Consider the following 19,603-nt stretch of genomic DNA (forward strand, 5'->3'; position numbering starts at 1 on the left):
TGGGCACTCCAGTGATGTTGCATCTCTGAAATATGGCCAAACTGGTGGCAAGTGGCATCTTGGCAGCTGCACGCTTGACTTTTCTCAGTTCATGGGCAGTTATTTTGTGCCTTGGTTTTTCCACACGCTTCTTGCGACCCTGTTGACTATTTTGAATGAAACGCTTGATTGTTCAATGATCACGCTTCAGAAGCTTTGCAATTTTGAGACTGCTGCATCCCTCTGCAAGATATCTCACTATTTTTGACTTTTCTGAGCCTGTCAAGTCCTTCTTTTGACCCATTTTGCCAAAGGAAAGGAAGTTGCCTAATAATTATGCACACCTGATATAGGGTGTTGATGTCATTAGACCACACCCCTTCTCATTACAGAGACGCACATCACCTAATATGCTTAATTGGTAGTAGGCTTTCGAGCCTATACAGCTTGGAGTAAGACAACATGCATGAAGAGGATGATGTGGACAAAATACTCATTTGCCTAATAATTCTGCACTCCCTGTAGAGAGGAGAGCTGCCCAAGACCATGACTAACATGTACTTACATTTTCTACTAATTCAACCAAAAAAATATGAGTACCATGAGGGACATAAAACACGTCCACAAAAACTGATGGAGACTGATAAGCAAGATATTCTGAAGCTGGGAAGCCTGGCATTTGAACATCTAGAGAAAGGAAACATTGTGTTTTACCGAGAAGACATGGAGCAACATGATATCAATGGTCCAGGGGTCTCTTTGTACTCAAGAGTCTGTACAAATGTCTTCAAAAGAGAATGTGGTATCTTTCAGAAACCAGTCTACTACTTTGTTCATCTGAGCTTTCAGGAGTTTCTGGCTGCAGTCTACATGTTTCACTGTTACACCAACCAGAAGACAGAAGTGCTTCAGAAGTTCCTGAGAAATGGTCTTTGTATTTATCCTTAATCTTTAGTATCTTATTCATCATCATCCACAGATATATTATTTTTGGATAAATTTTTGTGGAGAGTCATGCAGAAATCCCTCGAAAGTAAAAATGGCCACCTGGACCTGTTTGTTCGCTTCCTTCATGGTCTCTTTCTGGAGTCCAACCAGAGACTCTTAGGAGATCTACTTGGTCAGACAGAGACAAATACGCAAATAAATGACAGACTCATAGACCTTTTCAATTCAAAGAATTCAATTCAAACAATGACACTAAACAGCTATAGAAACCTCAGAGGCCTGTGGGGTCAAACAGAGGAAAGACCCAGAGCATTATCAATCACCCAGCGAGTCATCAACAATGTGACGACAATGAACATTTACAACATGTCTCCGGACAGAAGCATCAACATCATCTACTGTCTGTTGGAGATGAATGACCGCACATTGCATCAGGAAATCCAAGAGTTCCTGAGGTCAAAGACCAAATTAGGGAGAGCCCTCTCGGAGTCCCAGTGCACTTTTCTGGTCTTAATGCTGCAAACATTTGAAGAGGTTCTGGATGAGTTGGATCTGTGGAAGTTTAACACAACATTGGTGGGAAAATGGAAATTGATTCCAGCTGTGAGGAACTGCAGAAAGGCTTGGTGAGACAAGGTGTGATTAACATCTTAAATCAGTGTTAATTAAGCTGTTCTGTTTTTTTGTTTTTTTTGTGGTTGATTATTTTTCTGTGTGTGTGTGTTTTATCTTTTTTATTTATCTTTTGTAGTGATAAAAGAATGAGGGTATTGCATATAATGTACAATGACATAAGGCTAAAGGTTGTCCTTGTTACAGAAATTATTGCTATTATTTACATTTATTTTGCCTAATCCATTATTTGAGAAAGAATACTGTTAGACCTGGCCGCTCAGCATAAGTGGATGGATGCAGTAATAAAAAAATGTGACTGTGGTTGTCATTGTTGTGGTTGTTTGTTTTGTCTTTGCCTTGTTGTTGCCTTGAGTGTTATTGACTAAGTTTTTAGGTGCAATGTCATTTTGGGTGACTTAGCATCAGAAGGCCACCATTGCATCACTTTTTCATACCTAATTCAAATCTACATGATTATCATATCTGCATTTGTACACCTTTGGGCCTTTAGGGCAAAGGACAAGGGAGTGAACTGATGAGGACATCTAGTGGGCAAATAATATAAGATAACCACAGATTTGTGCGTGAGCACCCCATTTCCACATGAAATGTATGAAAAACGTGCTATCTTTATAACAAATTTTTAAAAATGTATCTGTCATTGTAGACTTTCTGGATGTCAACTGTCACTGACTCACTATGAAACCATAGCCTCAGCTCTAAAGGCCAAGAACTCCCATGTGACAGAGCTGGACCTGAGCTTGAATGTGATGCAGGATTCAGGAGTGGATCTGCTGTCTGCTGCATTGAAGAGCCCAAATTGTAGACTGGAAACTCTGAGGTCAGTTTACTGAATGTGCCTTAGTTTGAAGTGTTAAGCAAGTCCCTTATAAACTGACACCTATGCTGTGTGATGAATGTAATGTTCCCTGTCTCTGCCCCCCTCCCCCGTGGTGATGCATTGGATATATTTGTGGCCTAGTGTGATATTTTATGTGTTAGTAATCTCTGTTTTCAGTACTTTCAGTACTGGTTTTCCTTTTAGATATGGCTACTGAAGATTACTTCTAGTTAGAATGCTCTGCCTCCAGTGTCTTTCACATTGGGTCCTTTACAATCCATACACCAAACCAGTAGTCGAGGATAAAATCAACAATTCTGTTCTCTAGGTTTAAAAAAAAAGAAAAGAAAAAGGTTACCTCACAGTAATCTGAGATAGGAAAACCTGAGGGCCATATAGCTTTTGTTCTTCAGCATGTAGTCTGTGTTTGTGGCAATTGAAGTCTTCTTTCTGGTTAGAGGACTCTGTCAGATGTCTGAGAGTGATTTGAGTTTGTTCTTTTTGATGAGCTTCTAATTTTTGTTGTCATCGTTTTGTTTTTAATAACTTGATATTGGAAGTAGCTTTGCTTTCTCTTTAAGTTTAGTTTTTAATTGTAAACAGAACCTGCTTTGTCATGTGGACTTTTTAAACATTATTATTATTGTTACTTCCCCACATTACCGGGTCCCACGCTAACAAAAGCCTCTTTTTTTTTTTTTTTTTTTTTTTTTCCATATACAACTTAGTTGAGGTAAGTGTGTATGGGCAGAAATCTGTGCCATCAGAAACTGAATTTGAATAAGTTCAATTTGAATTTGAATTGCTCAGATTGAATCTGAATTGTAACTTGAATAAATGCTTTTGAAAACTGAATTTGAATTAGTCTAAATTGAAATTGAATTTATACTTTGAAAATGAATTGATTTGCTTTGAAACTGCATTTTATCCTTTAAAAATTCAGCTCTCGAATAATTTCAGTTTCACTTCTCACCATTCAGTTTCAGTTCTACAATTCAATTTCAGTTCCAAAATTCAGTTTTTTGGAACTTACATCCGGTTCCGGTTCAAGCGCAGATTAATAGAACTACGTTTTACTAGCGGACCGAAAGTGTTACTGACGGGAATCTACAGCGTCTTGAGCTGAATTAAGACTTCAGAAGTCATTCGTCATGTCGAATGACCAGCGGATAAACTCTCAGGTTGGTAATAAATGTATTACATGTATAAGAACAAGCGTCATGTTAACAAATGATAGCCGTAAGGTAACTTTTATGCTTATTGTAGCTGTTAGCTCAAAACGCTAATTTAGCGTAGTTTGCCCTGAATTCAGCTTTGACAAACAAATATGATCGACTGTTTCTAGTAGAATTCCAAAGTTGTCATCTTGGACCCTCTCAGAGTACCCCCTCTGTATGCTTGCAGAGACCCCTACAGTAGGGAAACATGCAAAACGGTGTCCAAACCTTTGTATTTTAGCTTTATTTATGTCTTACACAGCATCCCAACTCTTTAGCTAACTTAATAACTTTAGCTAAAGTGAATAGTTAGTCTAATTCATTAGTGCAGCATTACTGGATCACCTCTGTTTGAAGTGATATAATATGATATACAACTATCAGTGTTTAACTACCATAATAATTCTTAGGGTACTGAGTGCATGCTTAATTAGATTTTTTTTTTTTAAAGCATACTGCTCCATTAATATGTTTGACAGGCTGAAGTTGTCGGGTCACCTCCTAAATCGGCCATCTTTTACAGGTGTTTTGTGCCAGAAATGGAGTGTCCACTGAAGACTGAAGACACTGAATCTCTACGCCTTGCCATTGATCCCTCTTGTGCCTTCATCTAGACAAGAGACATTAACTTAACCACTCTCATATGCTCTGTACCTACATCACCTTCCCTGACAGTCGTAGCTTGGCTCATCTGAGGGTGAAATTATAAGAATGTGTTATTTTGCAAAGTGCTCTCTTGGGTTCCTAAATAAAATATGGCATTGAGGTCATTTCTTTTGAATTAATCCCTTCTTCTGAAATATAAGAACCTCTCCTGGTTTTAATGGCACTTTGGATTTCTTTACTTTCTGTTCCACTTCCAAACCCAAATAGATGCTGACAAGCTGACACCGTAACATGGAAGAGGGAAAGACGTTGGAAAGGACTACTACAAATAAACCTAATGCCTAACAATGAAAAGTGTAAAATAAGAACAACAACAATAATAATAATAATAATAATAATAAAGATAAAAGATGAAGTAACAAGTTTTTAGTTTTTTGTTTATTCCAAATGATCATCCAGATGTCTGTGACATGTGATGACAAACACCATAATGGAAGGCCTTAGTCATCACATGCTTAAACTCATCATATATTTTTGCATATCCTGAACAGGCAGTCAGACATGCTGTAACTGTGGGGTAGAAAACAGCATGAACACCATACGGCAGGGGTCTCAAACTCCAGTCCTCGAGGGCATGGAAAAGTTGCATGACACTTTGACCCTTGAGGACTGGAGTTTGAGACCCCTGTCATATGGAATATGACATATGGAATATGACAGGTGTGGTTGAACTGCATGAAGACTCTGAAGTTTCTCTTCTCTTCTGGCAGGACAGGAATGTGGCCTTGTCCTGTGAGCCACTGTAAGGATGTACTTAGAGTAGAACTGGACTGTCACCGGCCTCAGGCTCTTCACCTTTTCAAAGACAAAGCAGTCATTTAGATAAAATATTAGATATTGTATACCTGTAAATGCACAAAGAGAATTTAGAAATGTAATTATTGTCAAGAGTGAACAAGCACTGATAGTGTAATCTACAGCTGTGGCCAAACGTTTAGAGAATGAGAAATGTTGTTTGCTTATTTACAAAGTTTGCTGTTTCAGTGATAGTTGTATATCACATTATATCATTTCAAACAGAGGTGATCCAGTAATGCTGCACTAATGAATTAGACTAACTATTCACTTTAGCTAAAGTTATTAAGTTAGCTAAAGAGTTGGGATGCTGTGTAAGACATAAATAAAGCTAAAATACAAAGGTTTGGACACCGCTTTGCATGTTTCCCTACTGTAGGGGTCTCTGCAAGCATACAGAGGGGGTACTCTGAGAGGGTCCAAGATGACAACTTTGGAATTCTACTAGAAACAGTCGATCATATTTGTTTGTCAAAGCTGAATTCAGGGCAAACTACGCTAAATTAGCGTTTTGAGCTAACAGCTACAATAAGCATAAAAGTTACCTTACGGCTATCATTTGTTAACATGACGCTTGTTCTTATACATGTAATACATTTATTACCAACCTGAGAGTTTATCCGCTGGTCATTCGACATGACGAATGACTTCTGAAGTCTTAATTCAGCTCAAGACGCTGTAGATTCCCGTCAGTAACACTTTCGGTCCGCTAGTAAAACGTAGTTCTATTAATCTGCGCTTGAACCAGAACCGGATGTAAGTTCCAAAAAACTGAATTTTGGAACTGAAATTGAATTGTAGAACTGAAACTGAATGGTGAGAAGTGAAACTGAAATTATTCGAGAGCTGAATTTTTAAAGGATAAAATGCAGTTTCAAAGCAAATCAATTCATTTTCAAAGTATAAATTCAATTTCAATTTAGACTAATTCAAATTCAGTTTTCAAAAGCATTTATTCAAGTTACAATTCAGATTCAATCTGAGCAATTCAAATTCAAATTGAACTTATTCAAATTCAGTTTCTGATGGCACAGATTTCTGCCCATAAGTGTGTGTGTTTGTTTTTAATTCAGGTGTCCTATGGTTTCTTATTTTTATGGACAATTTTGCTGTGTTCAAAATTTGTCGTAGTTTAGAGTGAAGAATGTAGGTGTAGCGGCGGCACTCCGTCTCTATTTCACTCTTCTGTACCACCTTTAGGAGTCAGTCCGGCAGTGGCGGCTGGCCCATAGGGGGCGCTCGGGCTCCGCCCCCCCAAATGTGGAGGAGTAAAAATATATATTTTTAAAAAATTCATCAATGATAGTTTTACTATGTGTGTGCCCATATACAGCCAGGCGTATTTTAACATTTTCACCAGCTGACTCATTAAAGTTCAACCAACAAACGGTGTTTTTCTTCTTCTGGGGCGCTCGTCAAAGCGCCCTTGATATGCAGCGAAATAGCCTATCATTAAATGGTTGCCAGGGGAAAATAATAAATATTTGACCTATCAGCGTCGCTGAATTAAATGGTTTGGGGGCGCTTAAAATTGCGCCCCTGCAGAAAACGCGCGAAGATTTGCTGTTCTAGAATTTTACCTCAGTCAGTAGCCTAAGTGAGCTATAAGGTCAGAGAGAGACGATGGCAGCGGTATTGTTAACGGTTGAGGCACAGCCTCCCCCAAATTCGGTTAGATCGCTTCTAACCTACCCTTTTGCCAGAAGGACAATGGCAGAAAAACTGCAAGTTAAAGAGTTGGGACCTGACAAGCCCGAAATTCAACTAACCCAGGCAACGAAGGAGAAGTCAAAAGCATACAACAGGACTTTTTGTCGGAGTTGGTTCCAGCGCAAGTCGTGGCTGACAGGCTGTGCATATTGATTTATATGATGCAGCCGGCTTTATATTGTTGCTTGATTACACCACACAACATTGGATTGATGTAGCCTAAGTAATGAGTAAGTGGACACATTCATTTTTGCTTAAAGGCTACTGGATGCTAATTTCTTTCGCTTTCTACCTGTAACTTATGTAGCTAGAGGAAAGCTTTCTGTTGTGTGTTGCCATCTAGTGGGCATGAGGTATCACTGTATGAGTTAATCACCTAGCAACAAATTAAAATTGTGTTGTTTGATGTACTCATTAAATGGGTCATTTTAGTCGATATCATAAAAATTGCCCCCCCTGAGATTTTTTTCAGGAGCCGCCACTGCAGTCCGGCAACATGCATTTGAAACGCGAGCAAGTCCAGGTACTTTTCTTGCAAAAAAAATGTTTATTGAAACTTTTAATTTACATGGCAAGACTCGGTCAAAAAACTGTGTTGCTTCCAGCTTATCCGACTCCCCAACTACGTAATTACAGTGTGCCGGAAGCCCAAAATACTAAAAAGCGCTTTAGAATGTTGCACTTCTCTATTCTATACATTTAACAAACAGTATTTTAAAATCAACTAGAATTATATTCTTAACATCAAACATATATTTCTCCTCTAATCATTTTACCAGTACCAATAAAATTAACCTTTAATTGGCTCTTACAGTAGGTGTCTGTCACAAAACGGCTGTGTGTAGGCAGGAGAGGACCCAAATGTAAAAGTCACCAAGACGGAATGTGAACTCAAAAATGCAGCTTTATTGCTAAAAACAAGGCAAAACGATACAAAACTAAACTGGGAAAACTGATAATAAATCGTACGGGGGGAGGCTAATCACACACAGTTATGAGGGAGGACGCAACACTAACAAAAAGAAACACAGGGCTTAAATACACTGAGGGATAACGATGGAAATGAGACACAGAAGGAGAGCACAGCTGGGAGTAATTGGACTGGATAAGACAAGGGAAGCAAAACTAGAAACAATGACATGAGACACATACCTTCAAAGTAGAACAGTAAACACACAAACTAAACTCTAGACATGTAAACTTGACTAGACTGGGGAGACAGAACATAGGGACCTGGAACATGGGAGAGAAAGGCACAGTAGACATAACACAGAACACAGGGGAGCCATCACACAAAACCTAAGAACTAAACCCGTAACAGCCGTAATTGAAACCTAGGGAAATGACAATAATCAAAACGGTACAACCAAGGACTCAGAAAATTATATATATATATGTATGTGTGTGTGTGTGTGTGTGTGTGTGTGTATATGTGTGTGTGTGTGTGTATGTGTGTGTGTGTGTGTGTGTGTGTGTGTGTGTGTGTGTATATGTGTGTGTGTGTGTGTGTGTGTATATGTGTGTGTGTGTGTGTGTATATGTGTGTGTGTGTGTATGTGTGTGTGTGTATATGTGTGTGTGTGTGTGTGTATATGTGTGTGTGTGTGTGTGTGTGTGTGTATATGTGTGTGTATATGTGTGTGTGTGTATATATGTGTGTGTGTGTGTGTATATATGTGTGTGTGTGTGTGTGTGTGTGTGTGTGTGTGTGCACACACTGTAAAAACTGTGATTTGCGTTAATTAGTATCTAATAGGAAAGTAATAGTAACTATTACTCAGTAAAAACATGTATGTGTTGTTTTAATTAAATCTAAGCAAAATTAAACATTTTTGAGATGTTCAGTTATTTAAATTTACACAATTTTGTTTGGGGTAAATTAAGCAATAGTTTGTTGAGCAGATTTAACAAAAATGTATGAGTACCGTGAAAAATGAAGAAATCTAATAGATTTAACTAATGAAAGCATTTTCATTTCTATCATTCTACACTTCCGCCCGTAGTCTGTTTGTGCCACGTGCAGGACACACACAGCTCAGCAGTGGATGATCTCCATTTTGTCCGAGGTAAGATTATCTTAATTTGTACGAATATACGACCCGTTTTAAACAATAACGTATAGCAGTTTTGAGTAAAAGTTCTAAATAGGGATGGGTACCGGTGTCCGGTGCCATGATGGCACCGGTTCTGACATAAACGGTAGTAACCAGACCGAAAAGCAGCGCACATTTCGGTGCTTTATTTCGGTGCTTTTTTTTCCTGAGCTGTGATACACTTCTAGCCAATCATTTTATGTTTCCGAGGATAGTAGGCGGGGCCAGGTACGTACGTTCTGTTAGAGCAGAGCTACAGATTAAAAATGTCCAAGGCGAAGCGGTCAAAATTCTGGCTGTACTTCACAGCAAAATATGTAAACTCAGCAGCCTGCAACAAGTGCTTTAAGCTGATACTGTGATACTGTCAAAGGAGGTAACACCAAGAATCCGATTAAACAGCTGGCGACGCATAGCGTTTTTTTAAAAGCCGAGAAATGCGCCGTATTTGATAGCTTGCTGCGAGACCTCACACCATGCACGTCGGGTGGGTTGCCAGTTATCGGACCCGGAGCAACATCCCCCAAAAACCCGAAGAATAGAGTCCTGGCCCCTAGCCCTGCCAGTGTAGCAGAAATGATGAGGATGATGATGCAGCAGCAGCCGTTCTTCTCTGCGTGAGTAGCTTAATGTTGTTCGTGTGTAATTTACGTTGAGTAGGCTAAACACGTTATTACATTAATGCAGGTAAGGTGAACTAGCAAACATCATCATTGCTACATGCGTCTGTCTTCTTGTTTGATGGCAGATACTCCCTTCACCCTGGCCAAAAAGGCTAAAATGACCAAAGAAAAAGTGGGAAACAGTTAAACATGAGAGGTTTTTGGACAAAGTTTGTGTTTTTTCCATTGTTTAAGCACTGCTCCCAGCCAAGAGTGATACCATATATGCCCCATAGCTGCAGAAAAGGCTAACATTGTTATCTTTTTACAAAAACCAGCTGAACATGAGAGGTTTATGGACCAATTTTGTGTTCTCCATTCTTTAAGCACCGGTTCGAGCACCGTTTAAGCACCGGCACCGTTTCAAAAGTACCGATTTGGCACCGGTATCGGATAAAACCTAAACGATACCCATCCCTAGTTCTAAACAGTATGATACGTCAAAATTAGATTAATAATGACCACTGTAATGACAGTATTGTATTTTTACGCAAAATGGCACGAAGTGGACTGTTAGCATAAGATCACTTTCCAAGCTTTTGTGGCTGTGTTACTTCAGAGCTTTGACTAACCACATGTTTTATCATATTAAAACATATATTAATGATGTATTTCGATGGGCTGTAACCTCCCTCATTTACATCACTCAGTGATGTAGTTAAAAACAATTGTGCGGGATTTTGTCAGTCACAGTTTTTTGAAGCTTTTGTCTCCATGCAGTGTTTTTCAGTTGTGGTAATTAAGCTAAAGTGGCTCAGTCCAGCAACATAACTGGTTTACATTTTCATGCTGTCGGAGCCCTGTGACTTTAGTGCAGGCACAGCTCACATAGAGGGATGATGCGAGTTTCCAGTTAAACTTGGTTGGTGTATCAGGCTACGTCCACACGTAGTACCAGAGTATTTTTGAAAACTGAGATTTTTCTATGCGTTTGGACCTTTCGTTTTATATGTGAACCTCACCTTTAAAAATTTTAGTATTAATTCAAATTTGTCTTTAACAATTTGTGTGTAAAATTTTTACTTCGGAGAGTGTGATTGTTATTAATGTTGTCTTCTTTTCAGTTGCTGGAAGATCCCTCAACTTAAATTCAGCTGATCAGTATGTAGACTATGAATTTTAAATAGGTTGTGATGGATGATTGTATTGAATTAAACTACTAGTTTTGAAATTGAAGCAGAAGAAAATGACTAAGTTGACCCTACTAAGTTAACTCTGCCCATTTACATTTTATTCTAGGTTGAACGAGATAGAGCTCCATGTAATCACTGATGACCAAATCGAGAAGTTGGTTCTTCCATCAGGGATCCCACCAACAGAAAAGGAGCTGCAAAGTGTTGTGAAGGATACCTTTGGGATTTCAAACGAGTTCAGTATTTTAAACCAAAATTTCAGGACTACTTCACTATTCGCAGAAGTGACCAGATAAAAGACAAAGACACTGATCAACTGTCAGCTGACTATGACTCATCATCCAATCCAGTTGTATCCAATGCAGACTCTGCTGCAACTACTTCTCGGGACACCATTATTCTCAAAAGGCAGAACTTTGTGAGACCTGGCCAACGCTGTTCCCTATTCCACAGTCAGCATACAAAACTGAAATGTAACTGGAAAGAGCCACTGAGGAGTATAAAAAGAATGGAAATCTTCTACTTTTCCAAAGTAAAGACTGACCTTCTTGAGAAGTTGGCTGAAACTGTATTTCTAAGTATGGTCTATTCTTCCTATTATTATTATTATTATTCCAAGCACTAGTGAAGAATTTCAGTGCATGCAATCTAAATTAATCAGAAAAATGTTAATTATAAATTTTGTATACATTTTATATTCCACAATAAAAACAATTACTGTTTGAATGTTCTCTTTGTGAAATTGATTCATTTTACTCAGAAAAGTTAAATTAATTTGATTTTCTCTTACTATTCAGTCATTATTTATAAAGTTTAATTGGAAAATTATTGAATCCAATTTGAGTTTTACTTAAACACAAAAGGTTTTCATTTCTTTATAATGGATATTTTAGTCATTTTTTTTTACTAAACCTTTGTTAGTAAATTCAAAGTAATTTTTCCTCAGAGATTAATTTCAAATGAATTAATTTTTTGTTACAATTATGCAATTTTAACCTTCAATTTGAGATTTTGACCCTAAAGCCAACACATATTTACAAGTAAAGCCAACACATATTTACAAGTAAATGTATACATTGTAATATATCTATATCATGGCTAAAGCACTTCTGGATGGATGCAAACTGCATTTCATTGCCCTGTACCTGTGACATGTGCAATGACAATAAAGTTGAATCCTATTCTATTCTAAACTGAAGGATTCAGATGTGGAGCTGCTCTCTGATCTAGCCAAAAATCCACACTGCAGACTAGAGTGTATGAGGTCAGTAGAGGGTGTACTCCATCTTTGCTTCAGAAGTATTGTGCTAAAGAAAGTTAGTATGAAAGCAAAACTCCTGTGTTTTCTGTAAAACTTTTCAGTGCCTGCTTTATTCATTGAAGATGTAAGAGGAGACAGATGACATTCGACCAGTCAGATGATCCAAAAATCTTTTTGTGATCAGGTGTTTAAGTTCTGTGAAGATAATTAGTGTTGTGTTCATGTCTACAAGAAATAAAGCTGGATTCTAACTGACAGCCATACAATTTGAATCAAACTCTCCAATCTGATCTCACATATTTTTGTATTCATTTTAACACTACACACCAGATTAGCTTCATCTTCGTGACAGGTCTGAGATCAATTTGACTGAAGCAGAGAAATTAACTGGGTGTTATTTAAGAGTACATTTATTAGCATGCAGAACGGAAGCTCTGCTACTATTTTATATATATTTTATATATTAAAAAAATTATATTTTATATATATTTGTCCTTCTCTTAGGGGTTTCATCCAGATATCTTCAGGGACAGTCTCTGTTTATTAAGTGATTCAGAAATAGATGAGATGTTCATGAAAACACAGAGAGCCATCACTAAAGTGTTGGTACAGTAATAAAGTAAGTATAAAGTATAAGTATAAAGTGTTTCTAGTTCTGCATATTAAGTCCAAAACTGAGAGGAAGGCACGCAGCTGCTCCACCACAACCAAGTCCCTGCTGCTCTTTTTGCTGGATTTCCTGCAACACTGACTGACAGCTGCTGAAGAGAGCCTCTGTAAACACTCATTTATCATCTCTGTTCTTTTATTCTTTGTTCTACAGCTGGAAGTGAAGTTACCAGGGCTAAGAAAGGACAGCAGCGGCTTGTGTTTGGGGAGATGTTCCAACTGGTCATTGTTACTGGGAAGTGGAGTGAAAAGCAGAGTTTAATCCGGCAGTGACTGACAGAGGAATGAGAAGCAGTTCAGATGACTGTTAGTGCTGCAGAGTGAACTGCTGTGGGAACAGCTCTGCTGTCAGACACAGCAGAGTCCACCATCATTCCTATGTCTCCCTCAGCAGTATGTCTGGACTGCTCTGCTGCTGCTCTGTCCTTCTACACACTCTCTGCAGACACACACTGACTCCACCCCCTCTGCTCCATATTCACCTGCATTTTAGTTCATCTATTTTATTCATTTAAATATTCTTTAAAAAAGTCTCTGCAGAATATTTCTGTTTATGACACAACACTGAGAATCAGTGTGCTTTGAACTAGTGTAGGTTGTGGTTGTAGTGTTTTGAGCTGCAGCTTCACCCTGTGGAATGATGGGGAACTGTGGGGAATATTCAGTTTATACTTCAGAGCTTGTACATCCATCCATCCATCCATTCGCTTCCACTTATCCTTTTCAGGGTCGCGGGGGCGCTGGAGCCTATCCAAGCTGCTTTAGGGCGAGAGGCTGGAACTACTGTCCATCATGTGTCGTCCTTTTTATCTACCTCGGGAATTTACATCGGTCATTATAAGTGCCGTTTATATTCCACCACAAGCGGACACGGTCACCGCCTTATGCGAGCTGCATGAGGCACTCACACAGCACCAGACACAACACCGGGACGCTGCGCTTATTGTGACGGGGGACTTTAATAGCGCCAACCTCAAACGCGCAGCGCCGAACTTTTATCAACACATCACCTGCCCCACCAGAGGTGAAAGGACACTGGACCACTGCTACACTACGGTCAAGGACGGCTACAAGGCAAAATCCCGCCCCCCGTTTGGCAAATCTGATCACGCCGCCATCTTCCTCATGCCAAAATACAAACAAAGGCTGAAACAGGAAGTTCCGGTTCAGAGGAAGGTCGCGCGCTGGACGGATCAATCGGTGGCCGCGTTACAGGACGCACTCGATGACGCAGACTGGGGCATGTTCAGAAACAGCTCCGATGATGATGTCAACGTGTTTACGGAAGCGGTTGTGGGATTCATCGGGAAACTAGCGGATGATACCGTGGAGACAAAGACTATCACAACGTTTCCCAACCAGAAGCCGTGGGTGGATAAAACCATCCGCGACACTCTGAGATCCCGCACCGCTGCCTACAACACGGGACTCACGACGGGGGACATGGACCCGTACAAAGCCGCGTCATATAACGTGCGGAGGGCGGTGAAAGAGGCGAAGCAGCGCTACGGGAGGAAACTAGAGTCACAACTCCAACAGAGTGACTCTAGGAGCCTGTGGCGGGGACTAAGGACAATAACGGACTATAAAGCACCAACAACTGGTATGACGAACGCGGCCGTGACTCTGGCAGACGAGCTGAACACTTTCTATGCTCGCTTCGAGGCTGCAGCTAAGGACTCCAACAATGCTAGTGCTAGCGGCGCTAACGGCTGCAGACAGGAAGATACTGCCAGCACCGGAAATGTGCTCGTCATCTCCGAGCATGAAGTAAGGAGAGCCTTCAAAAGAGTGAACACCAGGAAAGCAGCAGGACCAGACGGCATCCCAGGTCGTATCCTAAGAGACTGCGCATACCAGCTAGCTCCTGTGTTCACTGAGATATTCAACATCTCTTTATCTCAGTCGGTGATCCCCACATGCTTCAAAGAGTCCATCATTGTTCCTGTCCCGAAGAAACCCCACCCTGCTTCTCTCAATGACTATCGCCCTGTAGCCCTCACCTCAGTAGTGATGAAGTGCTTTGAACGCCTGGTCAGAGACTTCATCATTTCTTCACTACCAGACATACTGGACCCACTACAGTTCGCTTACCGTCCAAATCGTTCCACAGACCATGCCATCTCTCATCTCCTCCACACATCACTCACTCACTTGGACACTAGAAGGGGGAATTATGTTAAAATGCTCTTCATAGACTACAGCTCTGCATTTAACACCATAATTCCCTCCACACTCACCACCAAGCTGGAGCATCTGGGACTCAGCTCATCTATGTGTCTGTGGATCTCCAACTTCCTAACTGGCAGACCACAGGCAGTAAGGATGGGCGGACATGTCTCAGCCTCCACCACTCTCAGCACTGGAGCCCCCCAGGGGTGTGTTCTGAGCCCCCTGCTGTACTCTTTGTACACATATGACTGTGTGGCCACTACCAGCTCCACCACCATCATCAAGTTTGCTGACGACACCGTCGTGGTGGGCCTGATCTCTGATAACAACGAGACGGCCTACCTGAAGGAGATTAGGAATCTGGAGAACTGGTGCCAGAGGAACAACCTCCTTCTAAACGTCAGTAAGACAAAGGAGCTGATAGTGGACTTCAGCACTAAGCAGGAGAGGAACTACCAGACCCCTGTCATCAACGAGTGCCCAGTGGAGAGAGTGGACAGCTTCAAATACCTCGGAGTTCACATCACGCAGGACCTGTCATGGTCCTGTCACATCAACACCATGGTCATCATCGTCAGCGTCTCTACCACCTCAGACGCTTGAGAGACTTCCAACTGCCCTCCAAGGTGCTCAGGAACTTTTACTCGTGCACCATAGAGAGCATCCTGACGGGAAACATCTTAACCTGGTTCGGGAACAGCACCATGCAGGACAGACGAGCTCTACAGAGGGTTGTGCGATCAGCTGAGCGCACCATCCGCTCCGAGCTCCCTGACCTGCACTCAATCTACAGCAGGCGGTGCTGGACCAAGGCCAGGAAAATCGTGAAGGACCTCAGCCATCCCAACAACAGACTGTTCTCTCTGTTGAGGTCAGGAAAGCGATTCCGCTCCCTGAAGACCAACACAGAGAGACTGAGGAGGAGCTTCTTCCCGCAGGCGATACGGTCTCTCAATCACACCACCACACAGTACTGACCCACACATATGGTTCTTACACTGGACATTCTGGACATTGTTTTCACTTCATCACTTAAATCACTTTAAGCATATTTGCACTGCACAAGACATAATGTGGATTGCACAACACTGGACATTATATTCTTCATTTCCAGTTAATACTTGTACAGCTGCTGTTATTGTGTATATATTTATTTATATTTCTTCATACATTCTTATATAGTTCTATATTGTGTATTTTGTTGTACAGTTATTTTATTTTCAACTTTAATTTATATATTTTATCTTATTCTCCCAGTTAAATTTACCCTTCATTCTAATTTGTGTTGTACAGTTATTTCATTTTTAACCTTAATTTATATTTTATTCCTTCCTAGTTAAATTTACCCTTTTTAATTTTTCATATTTATTTCCTATCTTATTCATAGCCTTTTCCTTTTTTGTTTTCTTTAGGTCACGAGCAGTTGTCCAAGCATTTCACTACATATCGTACTGTGTATGACTGTGTACGTGACAAATAAAATTTGAATTTGAATTTGAATTTGAGAGGCAGGGTACACCCTGGACAGGTCGCCAGTCTGTTGCAGGGCTAACACATGAACAGAGACAACCATTTGCACTCACATTCACCCCCACATTCACAATTTAGTGTTTCTAATTAACCCAACCCCACTGTTATGTTTGTCTAATATTTAAATTTGTTTAACAATCTGAAACATTTAAATGGACAAATATCCAAAAAGATTAGAAAATCAAATATGCAAACATTTGTTCATACTACTGAATTTGCAGATTGTTATTCCTGTCAGTTCAGGATTATTTCGATTTTCATTTTATTTTTCCAATTAGTTTTTATCTATAGTCTCTATAAATATGACGACAGCTCTACCAGCAAGTTGAGCAGTGAAACAATAAGATTCACAGCAGAAGAAAAGGACAGTATGAAAGCTTGCTTTTTTCAGATTTAAAAATTTATACGACGTCAACTGTTTTATAACAGGAAATAAATAGTTATAATATTGTCATGGTTACCTGTTGCCTCTTTACTCACAGTTTACTAACACATAATCAGATGTGCCCATTATATTTGTTCATCTTAATGTTTAATTTTTGTACCATCATCAGTTTTACTTGTAAATTCTGATGCTGTGATAATATGTATTAACAATATAATGCTAAGAAAAATGATTTAGTTTTGAATAGTAGTGATCAGCAGTGAGGAAACCGCACACCCAGAGGCAGCGTTTATCACAGCCGGAGACTTTAATAAGGGAAACCTGAAGAAAGTCTCACCAAAACTCCATCAACACATCCTTTTTAACACACGTGGAAACCGGCTACTCGACCACTGTTACACCTCTTTCCGGGATGCGTACAAAGCCCTCCCCCGCGCCCCATTCGGCCAATCAGATCACTGCTCCATCCTGCTCCTGCCCGCCTACAGGCAGAAGCTGAAACAGGAAGCTCCAACCCGGAGGGCGGTGCACTGTTGGACGGACCAATCGGAGTCTGCGCTGCGGGACTGTTTTGATCACGCGGACTGGGAAATGTTTCACGTGGCCGCCAGAGACATTGATGAATACACAGACTCAGTCTGTGGATTTATCAGGAAATGCGTGGAAGATGTCGTCCCATCCAGAACAGTTAAATCCTTCCCAAATCAAAAACCCTGGATTAACGGAGATGTTCGCGCCTGCGGCACGGAACACCGCCTTTGCCTCCGCGAACACATCGGACTACAAACATGCACATTACCAACTCCGGAAGACGATCAAAGCAGCCAAACGTGAGTACAGGGACAGGGTGGAGCAACAGTTTGACAACCCTCGGAGTATGTGGCAGGGACTAAACACGATCACAGACTTTAGAGGGAAAACCAGCACACCGCAGACCACGGCCTCTCTGTGTGAGGATCTAAACGTATTCTATGCTAGATTCGACGCAGCGAACACCATGAGACCGGACAGTGTGCGCACCGCGGATGACGTCAGTGCGTACACTGTGTCTGAGGAGGATGTGCGGAAGTGCTTCAGGAAGGTGAACGCGCGCAAAGCTACTGGTCCGGACGGGATTCCCGGCCGCGTCCTCAAGTCATGCGCGGCTCAGCTGGCTGGAGTGTTCACACACATCTTCAACCTTTCCCTCTCTCTGTCTGTAGTCCCAGCCTGCTTCAAAATGGCCACCATCGTCCCTGCACCCAAATCCTCCACCATCTCCTCACTGAACGACTGGCGACCTGTAGCCCTGACCCCCATCGTAAGCAAATGCTTCGAGAAGCTGGTCAGGGACTTCATCTGCTCTGCACTACCCGACTCACTGGACCCTCTACAGTTCGCATACCGCCACAACAGGTCCACTGATGATGCCATAGCCCTGACACTACACACTGCCCTGTCACACCTGGAGAAGAGAGACACGTATGTGAGAATGCTGTTTGTAGATTACAGCTCAGCATTCAATACCATCGTTCCCTCGAAGCTGGACAGGAAACTGCAGGATCTAGGACTGAGCAGCTCCCTCTGCAGCTGGATCCTTAGCTTCCTGTCTGACAGACGCCAAGTGGTCAGACTGGGCAGCATCACCTCATCCCCCATCACACTGAATACTGGTGCTCCACAGGGGTGTGTACTGAGACCTCTCCTGTACTCACTCTACACCTACGACTGCACGGCCACTAACAGCTCCAACATCATTGTGAAGTTTGCGGACGACACTACAGTGGTGGGTCTTATCACCAACGGTGATGAGACGGCTTACAGGGAGGAGGTCAGCACCCTGACCCACTGGTGTCAAGACAACCATCTCACCCTCAACGTCGCAAAGACAAAGGAGTTGATAGTGGACTTCCGGAGGTGCAGAGAAGTACACACCCCCATCACCATCAACGGCGCTGCTGTGGAGAGAGTGGGCAGCTTCCGGCTCCTTGGAGTACATCTGGCTGAGGATCTTACGTGGTCAGTACACACAAACAAAACAGTGAAGAAGGCGCAGCAGCGCCTCTTCTTTCTCAGGAGACTGAAAAGATTCGGCATGAGCCCCCGCATCCTCAGGACCTTCTATCACTGTGCCATTGAGAGCATCCTCACTGGATGCATCACCACCTGGTATGGCAACAGCACCGCCTACAACTGCAAAGCTCTCCAGCGAGTAGTGCGGTGCTCTGAACGGATAATTGGAGGTGAGCTTCCCTCCCTCCAAGACATCTACAGGAAGCGGTGCCTGAGGAAAGCGGGGAGGATCATCAAGGACTCCAGTCACCCCAGCCATAAACTGTTCAGACTGCTTCCATCAGGAAGGAGGTTCTGCAGCATCCGGTCCCGTACCAGCAGACTGAGAGACAGCTTCTTCCACCAGGCCATCAGACTGCTGAACACTTCATAGACACCTCAGCTTCACTACTGGAACTTCAACATTATGCACTCCACACTGTATATAAATGCCACTTGTTTTGCACATATTCAACTCTGTATATTTTATATATTTTATTATTATTATTATTATTATTATTTTTTTTTATTTGTTTTTTACTATTTAATTTGTAAAAATGTGTATACACACACACACACACACACACACACACACACGTAGGAAAATATTTAGTATACACATCCAGAAATGCATACACTATTATATATTGTACATATATTTATTAGTTTCAGGTCGGCCATTCTTGTATTTTGCTCGTTTGTGTTGTTGTGTTTGCACATCTCTGTTGCTTGTGGGGCTCGCACACAAGAATTTCACTCGCATGTGCTGTGCCAGTGTGCCTGCACATGTGATGTGACAATAAAAGTGATTTGATTTGATTTGATTTGATTTGAATAGTAATGATTATTTAATGATTTTCTTTTGGGAAACGTTATCAAAAATGACTCAACAGTCA

The 19,603-nt window shown here is 41.3% G+C and overlaps 2 long non-coding RNA genes across 3 annotated transcripts; one reads left to right on the forward strand and one right to left on the reverse strand.

Annotated features, from left to right (window-relative positions):
• Positions 1-431: 431 nt before the first annotated feature.
• On the forward strand, positions 432-13,270 carry LOC120744274. Of its 2 annotated transcripts, XR_005698331.1 has the most exons (6): positions 432-1,563; positions 2,210-2,383; positions 3,112-3,116; positions 8,775-8,837; positions 10,591-10,627; positions 10,766-11,267. It is a non-coding gene; the product is annotated as an uncharacterized LOC120744274 (long non-coding RNA). The 2 variants fall into 2 exon arrangements; XR_005698330.1 differs by lacking the exons at positions 3,112-3,116; positions 8,775-8,837; positions 10,591-10,627; positions 10,766-11,267 and adding an exon at positions 12,744-13,270.
• LOC120744275 lies at positions 4,623-5,056 on the reverse strand. Its single transcript, XR_005698332.1, has 2 exons — positions 4,911-5,056; positions 4,623-4,831 (listed from the first exon to the last, which is right to left on the reverse strand). It is a non-coding gene; the product is annotated as an uncharacterized LOC120744275 (long non-coding RNA).
• Positions 13,271-19,603: the final 6,333 nt, after the last annotated feature.

This window comes from Simochromis diagramma, unplaced genomic scaffold (assembly GCF_900408965.1).
Source record: "Simochromis diagramma unplaced genomic scaffold, fSimDia1.1 OVJJ01000557.1, whole genome shotgun sequence".
Taxonomy (NCBI): domain Eukaryota; kingdom Metazoa; phylum Chordata; class Actinopteri; order Cichliformes; family Cichlidae; genus Simochromis; species Simochromis diagramma.